Raw genomic sequence first — 25,944 nt, forward strand, 5'->3', positions numbered from 1 at the left:
TAAATTGAGACTACTAACTCACCAATTTAGATGAATTTCAATTTCTCCTTAAGAAACTCATTCATACACAAGATACCCATAGGACAAATGTCAATAACCTCCCCTGTAAACTGTAAATAGTAAATCTATACGATAATTGATTTATGAATGAGCCATGTCGTCAATTCACAACTCACAATATACGAGGAGAAATCAATGTCATTCACGCGATGCTGATTTGCTGCTGCAAGTCAGAATATCGATTTAGATAGATTTATAAGGTGTTATAATAATGGTGTAACGAGTAACTAAATTTAAATGATAGATTTATATTATCCACTGACACTTCGTGATGGAATTGCATTTTTAATATATTATTAAAAATATGTATTATATTATAATAATATAATATATATTTTTAATATATTATGTATTTTTAATATATACCAGTCTGATGATGTCGGTAACGACGAAACCCGGTCGCTGGTCAAATAAAAATAAAGTGGAAAAGCTAAAAATATTGGTTTTAATCTAATAATATATTAAATTTAAATGATAAAAACAAAATAATATACCTACTGAAGATTTTTTTATTATTATAGAGGAATAACCCGCAAAGCTACTCTACTTTTAGAGGCTTGTCTGCAGGTAGGAATAGTAAGGATAGGGAAGGTTAATGTGAAAAATACATCACAAACACCCAGTCCAATTGAAAATAATCTTGAATTCGTTTTGCGACTGTCGGGAATCAAACCCACGACGCCAGTTTCACAGTCGAGCGTCTATCCAATCACGCCACGGCACCTGTCATTTAAGTTTTACTTGATATTTACAACTTTTTCTTAAAATCGATTGTAACACGTGTTTGGGTGCATTCCTCATCATTTTCAAATACCGTGTTTGAATTAAAGTGCAAGGTTTAAAATACGATAGATTAGAAATAAGAAGAAATAGTGGTTTATACCAAGTAAAACATAAATTAAAAATGGATGGATATTAAATGTTGTAAAACATATATGGCTGACTAAGTATTGCACCCACCACTTAGTCAAGCTGGAATAAAGATTTATTATTATTAACCACAAAGCGACTTCCAAATCAATATAAAAAAAAATATTTTAGAGAAGGGATATTTATTTAAAAATAAAAATAAAACAATACATTTTGAATAATAAAAACGTTACGATTTTTAGTTGATTTTATGTGGTATGTTACCGTAGAGCATTACTTTTCTCGTACTTTCAATTATTCTCGTGAATTGATTTGAAGGCACCACTTTCCGCTCGGCTGTCCAAATTTAAAACACAGTAAGGGACATTTTTTTGTAGTACGTTTTTTTTTTGCATTTATGGATTAAGTAGACTCTACTTAGTCCAAAAATGCAAAAAAAACGTACTACAAAAAAATGTCCCTTACTGTGTTTTAAATTTGGACAGCCGCGCTACTCCAGTGTGCAGTATCCAGTGCACTATCGTGTGGTGGACCGTCCGGCAATTAGTCCCCACGGTCACCTCACGGCTACGCTCTAGTCGGGAACCGAACCTCGCTACTCTAGCCGCTACATGAGCGGTGTAGTGTTGCGTCACACTGCACATAGCGCACCGCATTCTCACACTCGCCCTCCGCTCACCTTCTAACTCGACACGCGAGAGTGTTCCGCTATCACTCTACTGAGGACCATGGACCAATTCAGGGGAACTCAACATTCTACAATGGCCCTTTGGCTATCTGGCTCTAAATTGTAGATTACATATTTTTATGCCTTTTTTGGTTCCATGTGATTTATATAACGTTTGTAAGAATTATTTTCATAGCAAAATTTTCAATAGAAATATTTGGATTTTTTTACCATTTTTTCTACACAACCTGACAATTCTTATTTTAGATTTTTTTTATCAAAGATATCAATAAAACTGTTCATAATCCCTTGTGTGGAAATTCATTATTTAAGTAGTAATATTATTACTTTTTTATCTATGGTGAATTTCGTCTATTATTCAATACTCTTTAACTCCTAATCTGTTTTTGAATATAGAAATCCGATTTCTAAAGATACTGCCCAAAATAATGATGGTAACTCTAATATAATTTTATTGTTTTCATTGCTGCTTGAAATATTATTCCTATTTTCACCGGCCCGCAGTTATTATTATGTTCAAATTGTTAAAAACCAATGTCGTTATTAAATTTAAAACTTACGTTAACCCGTACTGACGTCAAAGTTTGCGAATGATAACTTGCGATAAATTACCTTAATTTTCATTTCGTATCATAGACAATGATACAATCAATGAACCGATGCAATATAGCAGTCTTACTCCGTACACAATAATTAGTTGTTGATAACTTTATCGTTAATTGCGTAAAGGTAAATTGATCGGTTCCATGTTCCGGAGTCTTAGACACACGTGTGGGTTATAATTTTAAGAAGAGGAAAATGAGAATAGCAGACAAGTTTTAGGGCTGACACCGTTTGCAGTATTTTAATTGCATGTGACGAGTGTTTTGTTATATTGACATCTATCCATAAAGCAATATTAAGACATTTCTTTATGAATAGTGCTGTAAGATAATAAATGTAGTATATTTGGCGGATTTACCATTATTGTATTATTCTCAGATGAATTTGTTTATCAAGTGATTTATCTCGAAATGCCATTTTTCGACATGTAATAGTGCAACATGTTACGTATTGTTATGACGATTTGGCAAAGGCCTAAATTATTTCAATTGAGGTCAACAGTGTTAAGCTTTTTTGCAGCGAATGATCTTTTTTTCTTTTGATCGTGAAGTTCGTGCCACACGTTTAGTGTTGTCGTAATAAGTAGTACCTTCTTTAAAAACACAATGCGTTTTTTTTTATTTTTCGTTTACAACATCGTGTACTGTTTTTGTATACATATTCTTTCTTCCTCTTCTTCTTACGAGGTCTCTGGCAAGTTTGCGTTATAAATACATATATGATTGCATCAATTATTTTATCTTGCATGCTTAAACGCTTTTGAGTATATGGTATGAACATTTTTTCATTTCGTATGATCTAATCGTATAGGCTAAACATCAGGCTACATCGGATCCTCTCATTCTGTATTTTGCACTCGTTCACTTAAAATAAAATGCAAATGATAAAAAATGCACTCATTCTCTTAAAAATAAAAATAAATTGGTTGTGTCCAAATTCTCATTCACGAATCTGGGTTTCTCCGCTTAAGAATTATTGTATATTTGACATCTCAACATAGAAAAAAAATGCTTGTAAATTAGCTGCCATCAGGACCTATGTTCTTAAAAAACGCAAACGAATTTGCTTTGTTTTACTCAATTAACAACGACAGTAAGCATTAAACATTTTGAAAACTCTATTTTTTAAACATTGGTTTTTATTATTCGAGATATGTCATTTTGTTGACTTTTAAAATTCTGATTTATTCATATTTTTTTAGACCAATATAAGATGAAAGAACTCCCTAAAAATATAGGTAAAAAAAATTACGAAGTTTAACGATGAAATGCAGCAAAAAGACGCATGACATAACAGGAATAGGTTTTTTTTTTGTATTTCGTTATGTTAACACCTAATCGTTAATCACTTATTAAACTAAACTGAAAAAGACGTATGCAACATACACTGTACAAACAACACTTCTTTTGGTGTATATATATATATATATATATATATATATATATATATATATATATATATATATATATATATATATATATATATATATACACCAAAAGAAGTGTTGTTTGTACAGTGTATGTTGCATACGTCTTTTTCAGTTTAGTTTAATAAGTGATTAACTTTATAGAATTAATGTATTTTTTTAAATCAATAAAACCAAGTGGTGGGTCAATTCGTTACATTTTCCTGTATTTTTTATAAACCTTGACCTTTTTTCTAAACTAACATCGAACTTCGTCAGCCCTGTATATCCGATTTTATTATTATATTATTATATTTAGTGGTCTGGCGCTTTTATCCACGATTGTACAACTAATGTAATTCTATTCATTAATGCTTTGGAGACAATGAATCCGCCTCACGTGCGTTTAATGAAATTTGAAAAGAATGTAAAAGAAAATTGTCAATGAATGTTGACAGTCCCTTTCAGAGTACGATGGTCGGCCGAGCCGCTAGCCCTCCCGCGCCGTTTTTACTTCATACAGGATCTGGTAAAATCCCAATTACGACACCGCGAGCCGCCTTGTTTCTTCTCTTGGCCACTGTTTCTCATACTTTAGGCGTGACGTCACCTTTCTCTCGTTTTGTTTACGATCTCTGGCGAGTAAGTGATTCAAAAATATATCTTCCGTTAATTCACCACCGTTATTTACGTTTAAAATTTTAACTTGTAGCGAAAACTGTATAATAATATTAAAAAAAAAAAAAACAGTTTGGTCGTTCCCCACCCCCTGTATCTCACTGTAATCTGGTTGAAATCGTCTTATTCTCAAAAAAAATACAGTCGTTCTAAACCGACATGTCGAATACCAATAGCGAAAGCAGTTTTTTTATTGAACATAGGTAGGATATAGAGGTTAAAGACATGCCAAACTATTTTTTGTATGGAGTTTTTGTAATGTAATCAAATAATAACACGGTTCATGAATATAGGTATAAATATATATAATTCTAAGAATTTATAAAATGCAACAGTTTAAAATCTAGGCACAAACAGTATCTAAAAAATCTAATTTTATAAAATCTTGGGGAGTAAAATAACCCTTAAACTTTTTTATTTATTTTCAGATCATCTGTCTGTTTTAAAGGCTATTTTGCATTATTTTATTTTATATTAACTTATTTGTTATCAGATGAAAAAATAGTCAGACTTCGGCTTTTACTGCATGTATGTTCTGCAATCATTAGTCGACCAAAATGATATGTGATCAACATTTAATGTAGTTATAAGTGTGTGAATAGTGCTATGGTAGTGACGTGTAGCATTGTTTGCATGCTGATTGTACGTACTGATTGTCCTGACGAAGAGATGGGTAGGTACTTCTCGAAACCAGTAGACAAAAAATTTCGGGGAGTGTTTATATACTAATATAAGTATCATTTTTGTAAAAAAAATATATGAAAGAAAAAATTAACATTTTTAATTTTTTCTAATGTAACTTACGTTTTCATGGTCTTGCGAAAAAATTGTAAAAATTCGTAATAAAAAGTGGTATCATTTTTTTATGACACTTGCCCTACACTTTGGGAACACCAGCCAATCAGATGTGTAGTGTGTAAACACAGTAGCGGTAAGTGTAGGGCAAGCACGTGCTCTCTCTCCGGCTCATGATCACCACAACAATACTTGACGAATCTAATATCAAATCGGAGACACCTTGTAAAAGTTGATCAACTCGTTGACCCCATCGAAATGAAAAACAAAATGAATAATACACCTACTTGCGTCGCATGAAATTTACTGCACTGTTTTTTCGCATTTTCTAGTCGTGTCTACGAAGACTTCGTAAAGAAAAGCGAGTAGATACTACAAAACCACAATGTAAAAAGGTTAATAGAACAATTTAGTTCTATATTTTACGTTGTTCACATAATAAATATAAATTATAATAATTAATGAATCTTTGTCGCTTCCAACGGCTTCTACTTCTCCGTATTGATCATTTGTCTAAATTAATAGATCAAAGCGGCAATTTTCACATTATACTACATAATTTAATACTCACCCGTGATTTTTTTCTTCTTAAAGTTTGAGGACAAGCAAAAAATCTCTATGAGATTTCATAGAAATATTCGGATTAGTTTGTAGCAAATTCTTTTGTTATGGAATTATTATTTTTGTCGTCATAGCTTTTCTCACCTTGTTTATTTTATTATTATCCTAACGGTTTTGTTCAAGAGTGCTTTGTATTTTAAGGTGTCAAAAGGATAATAAAATTAGAAATTTTCTTGGAAGTAATCTCTAGTCGGCGTTCAGGTTCTAAGGACAAAGAGTGCTAAAATAAACAATATTTTGAAATATATACACACGTGAAAGAGTAAACCATTGCTTTCTTAAAATTGAAGAAATTACTTTAATACATTGGTACACAACAGATTATTTCTATTTTATTTTTGTAGCCCTCACATTTTTTCATTTAATCATTTTGTAATATATTAGTCACTGAATTCCAATACCTGATTGATTCTTTGAAACGGTTGAGACAATTTGTGTTTTGAATATAAAATTAAATGCCATATTTTCGAAGTTGATTTTGAAAAATATGTGAAACCATTATCAATTGACATCTGACTACCTCGTTTGATGACTTGATTTAATTCAAAACTACTGTATTGTGTAATACGCAACTAATTACACTTGAAATTACCGTATTCGACTTCACAACGCAATGCTACCTTTAAACGTATGCACTTTACCGCGCGAATAGCGTGTGATGTAGGAAAGGGAGCGTTGTCGAAACTGGCGTGTATATTCCTCGTCCGTTAGCAGAGCACGCGATACTTTTACCAAGTTACTCGTATCCATACCTTGGCCTTGGTTGGTGCCAGCTCTACCATAGATTCACTTGGCACAGACGCCCTGGCACTTTGCTTACAAGGAAGGAGAGATGCCGACATGACATACAGGTATGATGAGAGTTGACAATAATATGCCGTCTCTTTTCAGTTAGTGACATGGTTATAGATTTGGCACTGCTCGAGGGTTTTTTACGGTTTATTCCGACCGATGGCATAGACAATTTGACAATGTGGCACATAATAATCGCACGGAAAAGAACGTACGTATAAAGGCAGCTATCGTCAAGTATATTATGATTCTACAATTATAAATGTTAATGAATGTACATATTTCAAATCTCTATTTTCGCCGAGATTTAAAATATGTACATATAGTAAAATCGTCTCATCAGCATACGTATTTTATTAGTACATATTGTTTTTCCTGCGGTAATTATTATTTTCTTTCGTACTACATATTTAGCTGTTCACGTGATATAAAAATTAAAAGAAACTCTCTAAAGAAAGCAAATATAAATTTAACAGTAGTAAATACAAAATACCTTAATTTGTCAATAATTTAAATGTTAAAAAAAATAATCGCTTCTTGGTTTAATTGTTCGTTTTAAATCATACTGAATATTTTTTTTATATTGGAGAAAATAGTGTATAAATTAGTAAAGGGTAATTTTAATTTTTTGTTCCTTCCAAATCGTACCAAAATTCTTATTTTTTTAACCAAAAAAAATACACTAATTTTTTTATATTGTTAAATATTAATTCTCTTTTTACACTGCGCCCTAGTTATCCCCGCTAATTGGTTCACCACTTGTCTCGTTCAGACCATACGTCAGATCATAACGCAGCACATCTCATAGTCCCATAGTAACTCTACCGCTGGTAGCGGATGGACGCGTATCGAGTCGAGTAATACAGCCTTAAAAGTCTCTCTTGTGTGAACACTTTTCAGCCCGCTGAAACTTTTAAGCAAGTGAATAGACTGACAAGTTTTTTCCTGTGTTTTATTGTTTTGACTTGCCGAGTGAATTAAAACAAGGTTTCGTGATTTTTGTTGTTGTTTATTTGTTTTGTTTTTATATTTATTGAATTTGTTAACGGTGATTGTTCGTCCAGCCATCCTGGAAGAATAGAGTTTTTATCGTATGTATAATTTTATTATTTTACCAATTTTCTATTTAATGTTTTATCAATACAATTTTTTGTTCAGAAATTTCATTAAAACTTTTTACTACCCATTTTATTTAAATCCTTTATTTGTTTAAATCATTTTTTAAAAAAATACATTAAATTTATGATTTCGGCCTCATTTATTATTTTTTATTATTTTTTAGCAATATTTTACTACGCAGCATATTTATTTTTTTAAAATTAACTCCTTATTTTGTAATTCTTAATTTATTTGTTTTATGTACATGGTATGTTTAAAATAAATTTGAAAATACTAAATTAATATGACAACACCAAAGTTCTTTTTTTTATTGCTATAAAAGCCGAATGATAAATTCAAGCAGAAAATTAGCGATAAGTAGGAATTTCAATATCAGCATATAACATGCATTCATTAGGTGTTCATTGAGTATTGATAATTTTATTACAAAATTATTTAGTCTTTTATTACTTAATGGAAAATTACCAACTATTTTTGTTAAATAACTATGAATCTGTCAAGAGAAAACATGATATCACGATTAATACCTACCTATAAACCTATTATTCTACGGCATTTGCATTGAGATTTTTTACGGATTATATAGTTATTTTTCAATATATAGTTAGTTATATAGTTAGTTTTCCGTGATTAAAAGTTGTTCCTTTTTATTTTTCTTCGTCATACCCTGAAATGTAGATACTTCATTCGTTACATTTTATTACCAAGTAATTATATTTTTTGAAATGCGGTAAAAGCCTCTTACAATTTTTTCTCCTCTTGAGTTCTCTATATACTTCTCTTGAGATAATTTTGTCTGTTCTGTTTTATTTCTGTTTTTTATAATAATAATATGTAATATTTATAAAACATAACGCAAAACTTTGTAAGTAATCTTATAAGTGTGAATACTACGAAGGGTTTTAGTTTTTTTATTATCATTTTTACACACGAATTTTATTCTGCTGTAAAAATATTATGATGGGTATTATACCTAAGGCATTTTCAGTGTTGACAATGCATGCTTTCTTCGTAAGGCAAATGATAAGTTGAATTAGAAAGAGTCTGTTGATTTATAGCTAATTACTAACTGTACCCAGCTAGCTATACGTTGCTGTGGCTCAGTCTGTTAAAATGGAAAAGATATATTTCTAATATGTTTAATTTCACAATGTTTGTGGATATACAATATGTTCAGCTGTCGAGAAACACGCTGTCCGCTATCAACAACGTTCAGTATAATGTGTGCTGTTGTTACGTTCAACAGATGGCGCTGCCATTGCGATCAAAACTGTTTTCTAAAAGTAATTTTTGCCTGTCGCAGGTATATTCAACACGCGCGTACTTGAATTCAATGTTGTGTCAACATTTCAAAGCAAACGGTAAATAACTTTGGAAGACTTAAGATGTTGAACAAACTAACATTTTCATTTTTACTTGTATGTATGGATCATGGAATTCTGCAAAGTAAACTTTACGTCAATAAATAATAGACCGCGCGTATTTTTTTTCTTCTATCTAAGAGTAATATCGGGCCTCTAAAACATCAGTAGGTACAATTTTTTTTTATCATTGCTTCGCAAATATGAAGAAAGAAATCTTTCAAGGGTAATTGGGATTTATTGGGTTTTCTTGATGAATCTCCTGAATATTTCAATCACACGCAATTCTGTATAACTTTCATTGATTGCTTTGAGCCATTTCACCCTCTGCATTCTTAATCTCATCGTGTCGGTAGTAAATACTTTATGAAAGTAAAACATAAACTTGGGCTTCATGCCTGCAAAGCCTTATGCATACTGTAAACCCTGCTCTGCTGATAAGGATATTCAATTTACAGGCATTGTCTACGTTAAGGTTGTCAAATAAGTAAATAGGCTGCAGTTGTCGGATGACTAATGCTCTGGCGTCGATCTTCCTATACACAATCTCGTAGATAAGCGTTTCAGATCTCGACCACTAAACATTCATATCACTGGATTATTATTGTATTATCTTAGTCTGTTTTATCTTAGTTTGCCAGACGCTGTTTTGAAAGCCAATATACTTCTACCTCCATATGCATAAAGCCCCCTCAGACACATATATCGCTCACTCCTTTCAAGAACGTCATAAATCAAAAATCGTCAATTTTCAGTTGTGCGTGTTTTCGGAATGCCCAGAAAATGTACTATATCCTAGCAAAAGAGGCATATTTTTAACTTAAATTTTACCCGCTACAGGGCAGAAAGTGTTATTTTTGCATTTTGAAGAAAAGGTATTGTTGAATTATTTTTTTAAATAATCTAAATATTTTTCAAATGGAGAAAAAACCTTCAGGTTTTACCTTAAAATATCTGTTGCATAGAAAAAGTTCAATAAGTGGCTTGATATTTATTTTTTATACATTGTATTATATTTTTAAACCTTAAAAACGTTCTCCTGAAAAATCAAGTTTTTTTGATTTACGACGTTCTTGAAAGGAGTGAGCCATATGTGTGTGTGTGCATATGTGGGGTCATGGGAAGAATGATGATATGTTACAGTGAATGTTACACATAACGTGATCACTTAAACCAACCAATAACAGGTTATAACCCCTGTAAATGTCTAGACTTCCATATACCAAAACAGTACACTTATCGCAATATAATCAATTTTGCGATTTCACCCTGATTTTTATCTTTCTCCTTATTTTTATTCCTGCAAAAAATATTTCCAAACACGACCACTCACCCTTATCTTATCTGTTAGATCCTAAAGTTTTTGCGGTGTACCCATCCGCACACCGATTTTTTGCACGAATAATCTACACTTAGATTTGTCCGAACTGACTGTCCACACGCGAACAACGGTCATCACAGATTTTTCTGACAGATCTTTCTGTAATGGTTGGCAGGCCTGAATTTCTACATGTGAAAAATAAACTATTTTTCTAAATTTGTGGTCACGATAATTTGTTGAGAGACTGTAGTAACCATATCTATTCTACTAAGTATTGCCGACATTCAAGTAAGGGACATCGATGGCCTCTAATGGGTAGACCTAGTGGTCCTAATTGAGTGATTAGCAGTAAACAGGTCCCTCCATTCTTAGAAAATGGGTAATACTGATATTAGTAATATTTATTTCCAATTTCTAACGCGATATGCGTGAGGAGTCGACCATTCATAAAATTCATTTAATATAATCGGGATTTTGGGATTTTCCCTCATTTCGTTATACTTATGATAATCAATTGATGGATTTTATGATTCGAGGTTCTTAAATCAGGTTAGGACAAGAGCCCGAATGCATTTTTAACGTTTTTTTTTAATTTTTTTTTCACCTTACACATAATTACATAAATACAATATTTTTTAAAGGTGGGAATTGCATTCATTATTTACCTTGCTTATTATATACAAGGTTTATGGATCATTAAGTGATTTTTGTGTCTTCTAACTAAATAAAGCTGTTTTATTTAAATTTGTGTTGGGATTCTTTAAATTTGTGTTCCTTATGAATGGTTTTACTATTAGAAGTTGTGTTATAGGATTATTTTTTTACTAAAGAATATTTATTTTAGATTAAAAATCTATACAGATAGTACATTTTTTATAAGACCGCTAAATAGTTGTTTTTTACTTGAAATTTTAGTAATCTAATTGATATATTTTAGTCTGAGAAATAATTAGGGTAGACAGTAGAGGTAGGTAGTAAGGTAAGCTAGGTACTACTTAGTAAAGTAGGGTAGGTACTGGTTGCGTTTTTACGTGTCACGCGGGTAACTTAGAATAGACACTGCTTTTCTGCCTACATGGAAGGCACACCCCTGGTTGCTAGTAACATCTTATCTGACTTTGAACCGAATCACAATTGACAATTAACCCTTTTTCAAAATGTATAAATATTTCATTTTCAAATACTTGAAAGTGGTCAGGTCAGGAGTCGCGGCGGGTATGAATGAAGAGTTACGAGTACATTAATGTGAGAGGGGCGAAGATTGTTTGCAAAGACAGATTGGTGTGGCGTTCTATTCTCTCTGCCTACCCCTGCGGTGAAGTGGCGTGATGGTCAGTCAGTTAGTCATTTAATAATTTAACAACCGGATGAACGCTTTGATTTTCGGTATTCGGGTATCATTAATGGTCACTACCGTGTATGTGCTCAATTTTTACCTGCATGTATTTAACGGTCAGAAGTTTACCTAAAATGTTCCGAATTCACATACCATCCCACCTCCAAAATAATAATTAATAATCACAAATACGAGTACGTAATTATAAATAAATACACAATATGCTTCCAGAGCATCTAAAAGAGCTGTGTATCCCAGAGGAATTGATTGATAGACGTCTCACGCTGCGATTGGTTACAACTCTGACACACTCTGTAATAAATTTAATTAAAGCAATTAATTGCAATTAATTAATTAAAGCAATTTTAGCTATTTATTTGGATTTTTGACAACACACAACTTGGGAAGATCCATATTTGTGTTAGTTTCACCGTGTCTCGTTTTTCTACGTTATAATTTGATTACTTTTGACTCTTTGCCAATATGTTCAGCTTTATCCTTGAACTAAAATAGTTTTTTAAAACGTCATATATTATGAATATTCCCAATCACAACTTCTAAAGTTATTTTCCTCCCGATTCTTCCATGTACGACAAGTCGATACATCTTTTTCTTCTTGTTTCCGACAGATTTGTATAACTCGTTATTTATTTCTTAAGCATTCATTGTTTCTTTTCTCAATATTTCTTTTATTAACATCCTTAAATTTATAGTTTAATGGTCAGCACGCTCGGCTAACGCACTGGATGTCCCGGGTTCGATTCCCTGGGGGGGGGGGTGTCAAATAAATAAATAAATAATTCACTCTAATATTTATTCAATACTACCTGAAGCGGAAGGCTGATCAATTTTCCTTCATGTGTTTACGATCAAGACAACACTGCGTTTATTTGATGTTGTGCCCTAGGCACCATCGGGTGCAGATAAGGGTTTGAAGAAGGATTAGAGACGTGTAAAATCACAAAATTTTATTTTCACTCTCCCTCCCTGGGATCGAAACCGAGACCTCCAGCACGGTTGCTAAACACGCCAATCATCGCACAACGGATTCAGACAAGTTATTTAACTTAGTTATAATTTATTAATCTTACTTTTAACAATTAAAAAAATAAAATTTTAATTAATTTTTATGTTATTAAATTACAAGTACTTTATATTTCTTTTGATGCGTTTTCAGTCCTATTAGCGAATTTCACCAAACACCCGTCTCACAGTTGACAAATTGTATTGTTTTTACATATCAAAGGAAACGTGATGTCAAACGTGAGGAGTTTTGATTACTACGGCCGTTTTCTTTGATTAAAGCATTTTCGAGTGCGAATCACCCAGTTTGTCAAATTTCTCAGAAATCTTCTTTCAAAATTAACGATTGAATTCAGTTTACAACAAGCACTCGTAATTCTCAGCTGAAAATTGTTTCACAATCAGGTACCTACCCAGTTTAATTATTGTTTGATTTATAATTTTACCGAGGATTATTTTGTGAATTATTTTAATATTATTTCATGTAGCGTTATGAATATAACAATTTTTGTACATAACGCCGATGTATATATGTATAATGAATCCTAATGAAGTGTTAAAATAGTTGTGCGAAGTATGTCATTAAGGGTATATTCGCAAACACAAAATTTATTCACTGGCCGACCACGGGAGAGGTCACACGTCTTTTCACGCCCGATTTTTTTTAAAGAACGATTTTGGATATTTTTGGTTTTATTTTTTAGAATGTGTGTAAATAAAAAATATTTTTATAAATATTTTTTTAATCACTTACCTTTCAATAACTCTTTTCATTTCAAAACCATATAATTCTTTCGAAGAAAAACTTATTTTTTCAATACAAAAAACGGTGTTTTAAGTTAAAAAATAATTACGTAAAACCTAGACTTGAGAAAATTATGTTGCGTCTTGACGAATACTGGGCCTTAATTCAAATGATTTAACGTTTCAAATTATTTTTAACGTTTATTGAGGCGACATTGAAAATAACGAAATTTAAAAAAATCAAAAAACATACGCTGTATTCCATTTGGATGCTTACTTGAAAGATATTTCTATCATATAAAACCTTTGGAATGACTGACTTATAAGAATATTTTTTTTGTTTTTTTAGAACTCAAACGCTAAGACAACTAATGGAGTTCTCACCCAAAAAGTGGGATCCATGATCTAATTGTTACATTATTTGTTCCTTAACAATCACGAACCTTGTCTATAGTATATTGAGAAATCATCTTTTTAATTCGTACCTACCTGAAATAATAAGAATTAAAAAAAAAAAACAACATAGAAATTTGACTTATTTAAATTCTTCAAGGAAATGCAAGTCCTTTGTTCATATTAAATATGACAATGTTTTTAATTTTAATAACAAAAATTGCATCTTTTTTTTACCAAAAAGTAAGATAAGTTGATATATAGTTGTATATTTTGTACCCTTTTTGAAAAACTTCTAAAAAGAGGTTTATTGTGAAGAAATTCGGCAGAAAATCGTTGTATTGCTGATATTTAGCTCTTTTAACTAATGCCCAATGATTTGCCGACACCTGATCTAACCGAATGAAAGAAACGTTGACACAATTTCAAATATAAATTGTTACTATATTTTATAGGTATCTTGATGCGAAGCATTTTTCTTTTTTAAACTCTTCCGGTTTTAAATTCTCAACTGAGGGCGCCACCGTCAGCCCAAATTCCAAATAGTCAAAATCACAACTAACATACAAACCACAGTGCACTAAAAAAATTACGCAATATGGATTTCCAATCATTTTTATTCGTTTAAAAACGATAGATGATTCGTCTCAAGTTGAAACACCTATAATAATATGTTTTGATAATATATCATCCGTAAGGTGTATAATCCAGTGTCTGAATAATTAATATTATTTTTTGACATCTCATCAAAGATGAAGAAGAATATAGAAGTCTGGGCATTTACGGGGCTGACGACCGTCATCGGCTGGTTTTAGTGGCCACTTTACACACGTGTAACATTCATCAATTCTACCCATTATTGACAACCACACTACTCAAATTCTTGGAAGTTCTATATATATGAACCAATTTAGAAACCTTGATCTTGAATCACTAGAACTTCACTACAGACATCTATTGGTAAGATGTAAAGAAGCTTTTTTACTAAGCAGAAACTCTTATATCGCCAGCCCCGTAAATGCCCAGACTTCCATATTCTTCTTCATCTTTGATGAGATGTCAAAAAATAATATGAAAATAACTCCTGTAATCGGAGATAATCCAGATTTTGTGAACAAGTATTTGGACACACTCAAAATGTTGTGAATAATTCATGAAAAAATAAAAGTAAAAATTATTACCCCTTCTCTAATAGGTGTATGTTTACAAGAAACAACTTTTCCTTTCCAACGCACTTTTCGTCAGTAATCACATACGATGCACCTACATATTCTAATGACCTTATATCGTTGACTGATAACAGTGTTTGTTGTTTGTTTATAAATTATGAATATCTTAAGCATGCATGTATAATTTATTATACAAAGACCTCTACATATTCCACAAAACTTCTTGCGTTAATTAAACGACATGCTATAAAGTAAAACGTGCAATAAACCCACAAAAATCATAATTAAATACGAGCATAGTTTAAATTTTATCATTAATCATATATATATTGGGATAATTTTCACATAAGTATAATATTATTGTTTTCTTATTTGAATCAACCAAATCTATCGTTACCAAACCACAATTCAAAGAATCAAATAAACAAGAAGTATTATATTCTATTAAATAATAATTATAATAATTATGTGAATTCGTCTGAAAATCAATTTCAACTTTTTTCAAGTAAATATATCGTTAAAACGATAAATTATTTAGATGTTTATTGATATTTTAAGAAGCTATTGAAGTATAGAAATTTTCAAGGCTTACGACTTATCATTGGCTGGTTTAACTATTCCACATTCATCATTTTACCTTTGTTTGAACAACCATATAAGTCAAAGTTATAAACTTATTTTTTAAACATTTAAACAAATAAATAAACGCTTTAGATTCCATATGCCAAGCTCTATACATCCAGCTTATTTAAAAAAAATAGTTATAAGTTATATCAATACTAAGTTTTTAGACCTAAAATTTTCATTTATGCATTTTTCATAGTGCATAAAGTGATTACTTAAACCAGCTACTGACATATCGTAATCTCTGTAAATTCTTAGAATTCCGTATTCACATTTTGATAAATTATTTATCTCTGTTGAGATATCAATTAAAAATATTAACCCTCTTTAGGGTTATATCCAATATGTGCGTACAATATTTGAGCACACTGAAAATATTGGTGATACTGAGTTGACCTTTGTCTTAATTATACTTTATCCAAGGAGAATTTACGAACACCTGAAAACAGTATCTAATAATTAACAATATTCTCGCTTGGCAAAACTTTATACGCTATCGATAATACCTTACAATAAAGTTATCTGTTTTTAATTAAGTGTTTGTTGATTTATTAAAACATTCCACTCCAAACCGCAAATAATATCTCTTAATATTTATTACGCCGAAACATTTTTGGTATTGGATACCTTCTTGGTCGTTATACTTACGAGCTCAGTACATACTTATTATTTATACTATTTATCGATCTCATCGGATTCTAATATAAAGACTAAAAAGCTTATTTTACTGCAAAAAATAAAAGAATTTATATCTCGATTTTGGTCAACCAAAGCATAACGAAATCATGCACTACAATTACAAATTTCCTTTGTGTTGAGCACCGACCAAATTTTAGCCAAATTTGTCATAGAATAGTTTGTTTTTCCCTTAAATACGAGTATATAGGTCTTGAGGTAAAATATCATGAATAAAAAAACGCTTTACAAAACTATTATTATTGTAAACAAAACATAAACTCAAATAAATGGTCAGATATTAATGGATACCACATAAATGGCAGTAAAATACACCAAGCAATTTAAAACATATCATATTATTTCGAGAAATAAAAATACTTTGTGTTCTGATCCACTCACATTTTTATTAACCAACTAGTTTCGGCAACAACCTGTTGCCCTCTTCAGGGTTTAATTTATTACTCAATTTATTATTTCTCGAAACAATATACCAATATGATCCACAAAGTTATGCTTTCAATATTCAAAACATAAAACATATCAGTTAAAATTGAAAACAATTATAAAAATATGTGTCATTAGCATAATAATTTTTTTATAAACTACACATTTTATATCGTCTTAAATATGTATATGACAGATCGTCATGTTGAAAATATTTTCAGGTATTTTATTGTAGACAGTGCACTGCAAACGCTACTTTACTTAAGTTATGAAAAACCTAAAATTCTGAGTAGATAACTTGCAAGCTTTATATATCTTATGATCATCCCAAGAGACGTTTCTGGATGTTTAATTCGTTTCAATAAAATTTTAATCTTAAGAACAGTTTTATTGATATTACCCTCTCAACATAATTGAGGCAATAAAATTCACGCAATTAATCATTAAAAAATAGTCGTTTAAAATAGCTGTTCAATAATTCATTAATTTTCAAAGTATTACTTCTTACTGCAAATTATAGTAGTAAAATTAATCAAAAAACGTGTTATGCATTGTTAGTGTGATATATATTTATTTTTAATAAATGTTTTACTTAGTAAATACCACTATTTCTTAAAATCTACCGTGACTATCTACTGTGATATCTATTTAATTTTAATGCTCTATGTTTCTGCAAAACCTTTGATTTAACAAAATTACCCAATTTCGACGGATTAAAACAACAGCATTTTATTTTATTTTCTTCTATTATATTTCACAAATATTTCAATACGATGCAGTGCCCTATGCACCATTAGGAGCGGATAAGGTTTAGAAGAATATTTCAGTTCTATTTTATTTTCAGGTCTTTACATGACTTGTGTTACTTAATAGGAATTAAGTTATGGAAGAATGGGTAGTGGCTTTTAGATGTTAAATACGGACACATTTTTCCACAATTTTGAAGTTAGTTGCATGGAACACAAGCGATTTGTTAAGGCTTCCACTGTCGTCAAAATTTGGGAATCACTACTCCAGCCGATGTTATTATGCATGCATAGCCTTTTTCCGACAGTTACTAAAACGCAATTATTAAATGCAATATGTTTTTGGGATTGACACATAAAAAGCTCTACATACATATATTTATTGATACCATTATGTTACTCTCGGTGCGATGGTTGGGAGAGTTGGAAAATGCAATTTAACGCGTTTCGATTTCGAGAGTAAGTTTCCCTAAAAACAAAATGGCAGACGTCAAATGTAAAATGATCGGACATGTAAAAATAAAGAATATTTTCCGACTTTCACGTGACAATAACCAATATGCGCTCGGCAAATATGAAAAATTACTCAGATGACATGAATATGGGAAATTAATGAATCCGTTTTGACGCGCATTCTTCACCATTTCGCGAGAATCACTGATATTTACAGCCGTACCTACCGCGGAGGGCTAGCCCGTTAGAATATGAGGGTGGCCTGAGAAATACAAATATTGTACTTAAAAATAGAGGTGATTCCACCCTTTTTAGTGTCCATTTTTATCCCAATAATTCTATGTCATTATCTTACTTAATATACATATATCGCTCACTCCTTTCAAGAACGTCATAAATCAAAAATCGTCAATTTTCAGTTGTGCATGTTTTCGGAATACCCAAAAAATGTACTATATCCCAGCAAAAGAGGCATCTTTTTAACGTAATATTTACCCGCTACAGGGCAGAAAGTATTGATTTTGCATTTTGAAGAAAAGGCATTGTTTAATTATTTTTTTAAATTTACTAAATATTTTTTTAAAGGAGAAAAAACCTTCAGGTTTTACCTAAAAAAATCTGTTACACAGTAAAAAGTTCAAAAAGTGGCTTCATATTTATTTTCAATACATTGTATTTTATTTTTAAACTTTAAAAAAGTTCTCCTGAAAAATCAATTTTTGATTTATGACGTTCTTGAAAGTAGTGAGCGATATGACAAGTTGTTATCTGTTAGTTAATAATTAATTTTATATGGTTATATCGTCACGCCCCTCATATTATCAGATCAGGGGGTCACCACGGATCATTAGGTCGATTTGTATCTAATTAACCCTTAGACGGAAAAAATTGTGACATAATTATTTATTATATTAATGTACGTATATTGGACATTATAAATGGGAATCATTATTAATAACTAAAATAACTTTGTTTTAATGTCACTTTGTATCTAATTATAATATAATTAAAACGTCGACTGGTTTCGAAGCTGACAGCTTGTTCCTTAAGACCAATGGATACTAAGCACTATCTCCTAAAAAAATATATGAAAAGAAACTGGCCAATCAACACAAAAACATAACCACTTGAGATTCCTATCCTACTTCTGCTAACCGCCATTTTTTTTTCAATTTTTGTTACTCAAGTTGTAATAACATATAAAGTAATTTTATATCAACGTAATTTTGAGAATCATTTTATTTATTTTCTACTTTATCGGAGTTTTACAATAATGTTACAAGGGATACAATTTTTCTGCTAGGATTTAATGTAAATGTTTTTCCAGATGTCGTAGCCCTTAAATAAAATATAAAATATTCTGCAATATATGAAGATTTTTTTGTCTTTAAAATATACAAACTCAGTAAATCGATTACAGAAAAATCCGTGTGTTTCAATTGAACGGAGATGATATTACATATTTTCTTGGATTCACATTACATTTTACATTATTTGAATAAAAATCTCTTTTTTATCTCGCTTTTTCCTAAAACGTTTTCCCGTCTCTGAAAAGTCCATTTAAATCAGGTATTTCATCGTTCAAACAGTAATAATCTTCACCTCTTATTTTTTTCAAGAGCGGAGGCCAAATTGTACATTATGATAATGTTATGAGTGAGACAATTCTAGTTGCTAAATTATTGTCATTAGTATTTTTCGTTTCGACAAGATGGCAATATGTAGAGTCAATAATGCAGGCGGATGAATTACGTGCCGTTTATAGCAACTGCTCTTTCTGTGAGATCCCCCTCTGTTAGTATGTTAATCGAGGTACACATTTCGATTGACAAACACGATTCGACATTGGTACAATAGTGAAAACTGTTCTGGCGACAATTTACCTTGAAGTTTATCAATATGTATCGCTTTTTAATATGCGAACTGTCTGTGGGCAAACTTCTCCATGTTATCGGTACCAACACAAGTACTTAAATATCCAACTACGCAATCCATGCATATTCTGCAATTGGTGAATGTCAATCTTCAACATGTATGGATCGTCCGTTTAATTTTTCTTCTCACCAGTTGTGTTTCTATCAATGATTTAATTATTATTATTATTATTAAAAACAATATCTTCCAACCGAGTAACCAATCTACTGAAAATCGTCTGGTTCGTAGGTACTTTTCCAAATTACGATTCGAACTTTTGAATGATATAAAAAATGTTTAGTACCTACTCAGAATCATATATAGATTTAGAGAGCGATTTAAGTTTTTATTTTTATTTAAATCATAATCGTTGTTTATATAAACCACGATTTCCATAATTATAAGGCGAATTTTTAAAACTTTATACCTACTTAGAATGTTAATGAATACGTTCTTTTAGTAAGCTTGCATTCAATATTATTTATGCACATTTTACCTTAACTAGGGCAAAAAAGTAAAATCTTCAAATGATAGTAAAGTCATACAAAAAAAACCGGAAAGAGGTGAACTTTAAGTCAACTTATGTTGCGGTATCCTTTCTTAAAGTCTCTTTAAGACATAAGAATAACCTCGCATAGTAATTATTATATATGTATTATATTGCATATCCAAATAGTGTAATACATACTTACTTTTATGATGGAAAATATAATTCATATGATATAACCATTCTAGAGTCCCTATTCTCACTCTAAATTTTTTATGGAAATTACTTTATTTTAAATGTGTAAAAGTTCCTTATAATCTCTTATATGTATTTATATTACAATGGTTTAAAATCTATTTTTACAAAGAAATCTAAAAAAATGTGCTACATTAATTTTAAATGGTATGTTAAAATATATGACAACGTGTTTAACCTCTAAAGATGATATTTTCTTGCACAAGTATCTCAAAACAGTATAATTATTTTCGTACGGCGGGATTAACCCGACGCTTTATGGTTTTACCTTTACAACTTTAGTGAAGGCCGAGGTTTATACTCAATTATCTTTCATTTCGGAATCGGAAATATTCAAATAACTGTGGTTAACGCTATGAGCGAATTCTAAAAAATAAAATAATACTCAAATTGTATAATTTTTATTACTTTTTGTATTAACACCAAATTTACCAATCAATTTAATTGTTTTTTTTTTATATAATCACTTTAAGGCAAAGCGTGTGATGTATAATTTGAATATTCATTTTCGCTAACTGATTGATTTGCCAATCGGATACTAGTTCGGTTATGAATGATCATTCAATTGAAAAGATAATTCTAATTAAATTTACAAACGATTTTTCTATAATCTAAATTTCTTCATTGGGCTTAGGGAGGCTAACATATATTAGTTAGCTCTGGCGATAAAAGAATGGAAACCAGTCTGATCAAATTCATTAATAAATAATCCGTAAATAATACTACCGTGTCCGCCTCCGTAGTGTAATAGATAGCTATCGTGCTGGAGTTCCCGGGTTCGATTCCCAGGGGGGGGTGTAAAAATACATAGTGATTTTACACTCTAATATTTATTTTATATTACCCTGGAATGATCTTTAAAGCGCAGGAGTGATCACCTAGCCTTTATGTAAGTAACGATCCAGATAACACAGCATCAATACGATGCAATACCCTATGAACCATTGGGTGCAAATAAGGGTTTAAAGAAGAAAAAGAAATACAATTTTAACAAACAAGTGTATTAATTGTAATATTTTTCAGATATATTTATTTGTAAAATCTTAATATTGATAAAAAAAATTAAATTGAACCCTTGAATATACCACTTGATAAGTTTTATTTATATACTCGTATACGACTAGTTTAAAAAACGTACAGATATTAATATTGACATATTTATTTTAATACTTAAAGGATCTTTTCACGCAAGAACCTTGTTTTTTGGTGAAGTATAACCATTTTTGTGTCATTTTTCGTTACGGTTACTGTTTAGTTTAAGTTTATGTTGTGAATATGTACTTACGATAAATTAAGAATGAAATTTAAAAAAATCGTGTGTTTGTTAAAAAAGTGAACACACCAACATAACATATCTAGGTTTTAGATGTAACATAAGTTTCCAGCTAAATTTGTATCCTTTCCATCAATGTCTAGAATCCATCGTGTTAAGGATAAGTTTAGGATAAAATTTATAAAAATCGAGTGTTTGTTAAAAAAGTGAACGAATCAACATTACATATCTAGGTTTTAGATGTAACATAAGTTTCCAGCTAAATTTGTATCCTTTCCATCAATGTCTAGAATCCATCGTGTTGCGACGGATTACCTTATATATTTTTTACATTATGCGCACTTTTACCTATTTTTATCTTGTTTTCCATCTACTTCTTTCTTAAACTTTATAAACTACGCGTTTTCTTGTGTTGCCAGATTCGATTTGTTCAGGATTTTGCACTTAAGTAAATTTATTTGCATATATATTATGCATTACACAAAACTACTACACTTTATCTTCAAAACGAATTGAAAATGTTTCTTTGTACGTAACATAGGTTCGTGGGAGTAAAATATTGTTTTTTTTTTATAGAACTTTTTCTAATATTTTTTTTTTTTTAATAAAATTCATTTTGAGTAACAAAAGTTATGATATTTTTTAAATTAAATAGTTTTCAGAACAAAGATTTTTAATGAAAGCTTCTTTTAACCCTTATCCGCATCCAATGGTGCATAGGGCACTGCATCGTATTGACGTAGTGTTATCTTGATTGTTACTTACATGAAGGCAAGGTGATCACCCCTACATTTCAGGGACCAGTCCAGGGTAGTATTTAATAAATATTAGAATGTAAAATCGCTATTATTTATTTTCACCACCCCTGGGAATCGAACCCGGGGCCTCCAGCACAGTACGTAAACACAATAACCATTATACCACGGAGGCGGACCAGTATTAATGCTTAGTACCAGTAATATGACAGTATCTTCCTAGATGTTCAGACAGTATCATCCACACTAACATAGTTTTTTTATGAATTTCCTTCACTATCATCATTAAATTTTAATGTTATTATTGCTGTTATTAACACTCCACGTGAGTTTTCGGTATCAATATGACAATAAGTATGACGATTTGATAAATAAACATGTTTATATAAAATTCTTTGCGTTGGGACAAGGGTCATTAGGTCGTCGTAATATTCCGACACAAACGCGCGTCGCAAATATTTCATTATGTTATCGATAAATTTTCGACATTTTTCTTGCTAAATTGTAATTTGTCATAATAATATTATACCATTCTTGATAAGAAATAATTAAGTTATCGTTTAAAAGTATATTATACACCGGGTGTTAGGTTTTATTTTGACTGCCCAAAAACGTCAGGGAATAATTCCACATCGTCATAACTATTACTAAAATGTAGTTGCCTATATCCGCTACAACCGAAAATTCAGATAAGAAAAAAGCTTTTTTAGTCTCTTAAATTTTATTCAAACTAATTCTAAATTCAATTCAAGTTAAATACATATTAAAATGCGTATCAAACGTTAATAAATTATTAATCCCACTTGTTCAGTTTCATTATAAAAATGATCAAACGAAATACATACTTTATTGGTATGAAGTTTATGTAATAAAATAACAATAGTTTTTTCCACATACCGGGTTTCGTCGTAACCGACATATTCAGACAGGTGATGACCAGTATGAGGATGTCGATTACGACGAAACCCGGACACTGGTCAAATAAAAATATTTAAAAAAACTATATACTTACGTAGTTGTTATTTTATTATATAAAATGCAGTTTTGCCAAGAAATGTCGGTGCAAAACTCAAATCTAATGAAGTGTATGTGTGATCGAATACTCTAGTTAAAAATATATTTGTTAAACGATATAAAATAGCAAGTTTTTTTAGCTTTACGATACTACGTTTAATTTTGAGAACCGAGTGATCCGTGATAATCGGCGCCTACTGTATCTAGCATATAATATTGGCCGGCTACGTCACGGTTTGTTTGGAGTGGTTCAATTATTACTTCATGTAATCATCCGCATTATTATATACTAGTTCGGCCTTGAAAACAAATAATGGTACAAAACAAACGATATCTCGTCTGTACGCTACTTGTAATTCCAGCGATGGGGAAAATGAGATCACATACGCTGTGCGATGGTGATCTCAGTAATGAATCGATTCCGAACACAATTTCGTGATGGCAAAATCTAGTTCTGCTATAATCGTAGTTGGTAAAATGTCGAATCTACTAAAGGTCCTCGTCTTGATATTGCACGCTGCTTTAATACAAATTGTATATTTCTTCTTCGTCGTCTTTGTGTAAGACTGAGCGCTGCGCCGTAGTCTTCTGGGATATCTCGGACTCGTGAACGTTTTTCCTAGATTTATCCTAGTCCCATGCCTAGTATGTACTCCTCTATTTGGTCTGTAGGGGTCATATTGTAGTTTTTTTAAGATGGGAATTGTATCGCCAAAGCCAAGTGACAAATTGAGCAAAAATGACGTGAAGGAAATGTAATGATTTACATATGACAAAGGCCAATGTTACCTTACCCTTGAATTGTGTAACCTTCATAGATCCTTTGGTTTACAATTCATTAATATACATTTGAGAATTGAAAATGAAATAAGAAGTGTGTCAAATTGTGTCACTTTTTACATCACTAATCAGGGAGACATTTAAAAATATTATGGACTTGAGATTTTCACTCAAAAAAAAATCCTCGTCAAAATATTTTCGTTTCTTGCATTTTCATTATTGGTGTGAATTAAGGTTGTGGACGATGAACAGTAAAATATTGCTAGTTCTTTGACTTTGGTTCATTCCATATATAAAATAACAGCTCTAAGTGAGTGGACTGCATTTTAGGAGAGACTGATCTAGAATGACCGCTTGCCAGACTCCGTGGGTATTCACACGGTTAGGGGAAGTCGTTGTCATCACTGTCAGCAACATACCTACATTCCTTACAATTAAAAAAATTGTAATTTATAAAAGTTTTAAAGAAATGAAAATATGTATAATATGTCTACAAATATTATTTTATGTCCCAAATGTGTGTGTTTGAATACAATGGAATATTTAGCTGCTTTATAGTACCTAGATATAAACGTTAAAACAAACTTCCTTTTTTAAGATCTTTTTAGAAAAAAAATACATCCATCGAGTGAATAAAGTGCGGTCTTCCGGATTATGATACCAAACGTTACGTACCAACTCCGGAAAGGAAGATATCCTCAAAGCTCGCACGGTTTTCTATACAATAGTCCGTTAGTCGACAGTGCTACTAACGAAATGTAGTCATATCGCCTAACGCTAGACCCTCTAGACCTCTGACCAAGAACCGGAAACCTTTTTGATAACAAGAGCGCAATAAAAATATATAAAAGCGCGTTGAATAATACACCGATCCTCATTTAAGAAAGGTCTGTAAGCTTTCACGGGTGCCGCGTTATCTATAGTAGGTTTTGGCTACTAGGAATTTTCTTTTAGTGTAAATATTATTATACTGTTTTTTTTTTATATTTACGAAATATTTCTTACGATTACCTTATTGCTAAGAAGCTATATTAACTAACTCACAAATTGAAGTCAAAATTTTACATGTTTCCACCCTATTTCAATGCTATATATGTCCAAGTACACTTAAATTGCTAAATATTACAATTATTTATATATAAAAAAGTATAAATGCTTATATGTTAAAAATTTTAGATCACCTAAAGTTTTTCACCGATTGCTTAAAAAGTTAAGCTGTGACAGGTTAAAATTTGTTTTTAATAAAAAACATCGACCACATTGGCAATATGTTTAACGTAACACCAACACGCGCAATACTAAACATAGCTCTGACAGTTGCTGTCACATAGCATTTTCAATGATTTTTTATTGCATTGTTGTTTCATAGATTTTGAATTTTTCATTTCTTTACAAGCATTTATAAAACACATTAGTGCTTTATAAATGTGTGTGCTTTCTATTTTTTTATTTAACTGGTCTGCATAAAAAGCGAGGCCGGGTTCACCTACTTCAAAATTTAGATTAAATTAAAGAGGGAAATTAATTTTTTACCCAATAACAA

General features: G+C 31.0%; 1 protein-coding gene across 2 annotated transcripts in view; it reads left to right on the forward strand.

The window, feature by feature from the left end:
* LOC148301211 (uncharacterized) overlaps positions 1-25,944 on the forward strand; it is a 188,214-nt gene that overhangs the window by 129,316 nt on the left and 32,954 nt on the right. The window contains exon 1 of one of the 2 annotated variants that reach the window (XM_088273542.1): positions 7,325-7,603. The exons of the other annotated variant lie outside the window; for it this stretch is intronic. The gene's annotated coding sequence lies outside the window, so the exon portion shown is untranslated. Of the gene's footprint in view, positions 1-7,324; positions 7,604-25,944 lie in introns of those variants that run through there. 2 annotated transcript variants of the gene reach the window in all.

The sequence above is a fragment of the Brachycentrus maculatus genome, unplaced genomic scaffold (genome assembly GCF_059751285.1).
Source record: "Brachycentrus maculatus isolate JH-2025_06_01 unplaced genomic scaffold, ASM5975128v1 h1tg000589l, whole genome shotgun sequence".
Taxonomy (NCBI): Eukaryota; Metazoa; Arthropoda; class Insecta; order Trichoptera; family Brachycentridae; genus Brachycentrus; species Brachycentrus maculatus.